General features: G+C 35.3%; 1 pseudogene; it reads right to left on the reverse strand.

Moving 5' to 3' along the window:
* LOC107620191 lies at positions 338-856 on the reverse strand (annotated as a pseudogene).

The following is a 4,086-nucleotide window of genomic DNA, read 5'->3' on the forward strand; positions in this document are numbered from 1 at the left end:
ATCAAATATCGATTCTCAGTGCTTTGATTTTGTTGATATCCTCAATAATTATTTTTTGACAAAAGAACAAATATATCTCTGACTTTTTGTCCTGTGAATATTTTCGTTCATGACCATTTGAAAATATTTTTAAGTCCCTCATCTTTTTAAAAGTTAGACGGATTAGTCCTTCCGTATAAATGTCTCCGTCAGACCTAACGAAAAAATCTAAGGTGGCTCCCGTTCTAATGACCTGGCGTTACGGGTGCACACGTGACATATAAGTGGAATAGTAGTTTTGAAAATTGGACAAATAAGTCCCTCCTCTCAAAACTGCGTCGTTTCGTGTGATAGCTCTTTACATACATAGGTGGTGAACTTGGCTCCTCCGAACGTTTTCATAACTTACATAGCTTCCCATGGTTAAATTGTCTTTAATTGGCCAATGTTTTATCACCATCACAATTTCAGTGCGATTTTCCTCTATCACCATTCATGCTCTCAACCATCCAAAGTAAAAAGTAGTTCTTGCGAGGAAATTTAATATTCCCTTGATAAACCAGGCGAAAAGATAGAAGGTTGCACCACGGCAGGAGATAAAGAGTGGAAGTTGAATTGGCAGTGTTAAAAACTTCACAACAGCCCATTGCAGTCCTATGATACAATTTTTGCAAAGGGTGTGGCCACACCACAATACATAGGGCACATTTTCAACAATGTTAAAAGATTTCCAGCATATTGGGCATTCCAACCTTTCTTCTCTCCCAACAACCAAATTCTCATCATCAGAACATTCCGATGCAGAATGAGTTAGCTTTGTGGAATCATTTTTCTGCCGCACACTTTTAGCAATATAGTTTGAAGTAAAGTTTCACATTTTCAATTACAATAGGTAAAATGACCAAGTATAATGGATTATTTGGACTTTAATGGGATCATTAGTGGTCAACTCTAAGCATCCACTCTAAAAAAGCTAATTAGGACAGAGTCACATAAGTGTAGTCAGGTAAAACTTAAAAAAGTTATTTTTAGAAGAAAAAAAAACAAAGAATGAACATTAACCACAATAACATCTTCCTTTAAAACTAAATCATATTGTTGGAATAGAAAACTAAACATATATCAGAAGTAAATATTATATACGCATTTTGCTAAGCAATGATCATATGCAATACACCAATAATATTAATCTAATTTATGCATCTGATACACATTCTATTAACTATAGAAAATACTCATAATACATGTCTTCCTCTCTTCGATTTTACTATAAATAACAAAATAAACATCTAAAAAAAATGCCTTTTCTAATTCATTTTCAAGCAAGGGACTATGTTCTTCCATAGTGAAAGATCCTAGTACATGCATTTATTTAGTACCCACAATAGATATCATTCATATATGTCACTTTGTCAGTTGCCAAAACACCAACACTCCTTGACTTTTTTTTTTTTTGAGTGATAGGTCATAGGCTCACTCATTCATTTGATTAGTAACTTTTCTAAACATTATCATTAAAAAAAGAGCTAAATACTATAATTCGTATTTATTTTTTTCCTAAATACAAGATAGAATGGTTCAATTATTTTTATATTTGATCACAAAGATAACAATCAAATAAGATGATGGCTTACGAATTCAATACTTGTAGCATTGTGCTTAAATAACTCCACCATGATTGAACGAGAGCTTTCAGCATAATTAGGATTTAATTAAGACTGCTTAAAACCGTTCCTTAATCCTACATACACAACAACCAAGGAAACAGAGGAACTCAATCAAATTGTCTCAGAAAAGCATCAAGAAAGGTAAAAAAGTTGCAGATAGCAAGAATGCTTAATTACACACAGATTATTCACTATTCAAAACTGGAGTATGATTATGGAGTTTGTTCAAATAAAGAACATCAAGTTGATGGAAGAGAACTAAAATTAGCTCGACTGCTTAATCCAATTAACTAGAAATATGAATAAATATGTTTGACAAGCATTCACATCTGAATGGACTCAACTGTCGAACATAACTAGTAGCGTCAAAAATCAATCACCATTTAACTGGCGATCCACACCAAAGGATGGAGGGTATTGGCGGAAAGAGAAGGGAAGAGAGTAATAACATTTCATATATCAGCTAGTAAGAAGCATAGTTGTCAGAACCGAACCGGTGATCGAATCGATCAGGCTACTGGGTCATTGGGTCACTGGTTCAACCGGTGGGTCACTGGTTAAACCGGTTAACCCGGTCTCACATATGTAAAATGTATAAAATAGCTAAAAACTTAAAAATTAACAGTTAAAAAACATATCTCCAATAACATTTTAATAAACATTAAGTCTCAAATCCTAAAAATAAGTAGTAATACGAAAATAAACATAAAATTTGTTAGTACTATTAGTCTATTACATAAACAACTCAATTTAACACAATAAAAATAACAATTCATGGATTATATCCAAGGAGTAACTTCAAAGTCTGGATATCTTTTTTCATCTGAGAAATCTGGAGCTACATCTTGATTGGTTTCATTCTGATTTGCATTATCCTGAGTAGTTTCATTCTGATTGATCCTTGTTCCTGAGAAGTTGGTGTTTCTGATGGTGTATTTGATGAAGCCATCCTAAATTCCTAATCAACCAGGACTAAATGACTAATCTCCAAGAATAATGCACAACAACAATCCACTAACTACTAATAATAATATACAACAACAACCAACATATATAACACTATAACAGATAATCAACGATCAACAATCTAACAAGTAACAACAAAGGATAATCAACAAACTAAACAGAAATAAAAAATAAATCAACATATAGAAATCAAACAAGAGAGATCAAACAGAAAAACATGTGGAAGTATTCATGTTCTCATCTGCCAACATACAGAAATCAAACATATGTGAACAATCAACATTCAACAATCTAAATTCTAACAGAAATCAAACAGAAACCAACATACATAATCAATCTACAATAATCAATTAATTCTAACTATCAGTACCAAATTATTGAAAATTTAATATCCTGAATAACTTCAAAAAATAAAAAAATTACAAATACATACCTGGACCCTGGAGGGATGGAGGGACGAGTAGAGAAGAGGGAGACCGGAGGTGACGACTGACGACTGACGAGCAGGAGGCAGTAGGCGACGAGGAGGCGACTTGAATCTTCGATGGATGTGCTTCTTGGTGGTGGTGAATGGCGCACTGGTGTGGTTGTGGTGGTGACTAGTGAGTGCCGCGCTGGCTGACGCTGAACGGGTCTCCGCGCTGGCGACGAGGTGGCTGAAGCTGAAGTAGACTCTCTATCTCTCAGCTCTCATGGTGGTGTCTCGTGGGAAGGGAAACAGGGGATGGAGTGAATGAGAGTGATGCACGATGGAGGCTAGGGTTTGAGGGTTTCACTTTCAGGAAGCAACTTTAGTTTTTTTTTTTTAAATTTTTAATGAAAACGACGTCGTTTCAAGTGCAGGTAAAAAAAAAAAGGGGTTCGACCGGTCCGGGTTAAATGAAACCCGCCGGTTCACTGGTTCTAATCAAACTCAGCCGGTTCAATCCGAGTCATTCTGGTTCGATTCTTTGTCCGGTTAGAAAGCTCGCCCGGACCGGTTATGGCACCAGTTCGCCGATTTTTCGGTCCGACTGGCCGGTTCGGTCCGGTTCTGACAACACTGGTAAGAAGGGATGAAAGTGTATGTAAAGGGCTACCATATGAAACGACGTAGTTTTGAGGGGAAGGACTTATTTGTCCATTTTTTAAAACTATCTTTCCACTTATATGCCACATGTGCACTCGTAACGCTAGATCATCAGAACGGAAGCCACGTAAGACTTTTCTATTGGGTCTGACGGAGGCATTTGCACAAAGAGATTAATCCGTTCAATTTTTAAGGAGGTGAGAAACTTAAAAATATTTTCAAATGGCCAAAAACAAAAATATCTGCAAAGCAAAAGATTAGAGACCTATTTATTTTTTTCTCTTATTTTTTAAAAAATCTCAAAAAATTAAAAGCTGCTATTGAGAAAACCAAAGTATTTAATATCCAAATGAATCTCACGTCGTTACCAAATAATTTGCAATATGTAGGTAATTGTTACATGGA

Source organism: Arachis ipaensis, chromosome B10 (assembly GCF_000816755.2).
Source record: "Arachis ipaensis cultivar K30076 chromosome B10, Araip1.1, whole genome shotgun sequence".
In the NCBI taxonomy this organism is placed as follows: domain Eukaryota; kingdom Viridiplantae; phylum Streptophyta; class Magnoliopsida; order Fabales; family Fabaceae; genus Arachis; species Arachis ipaensis.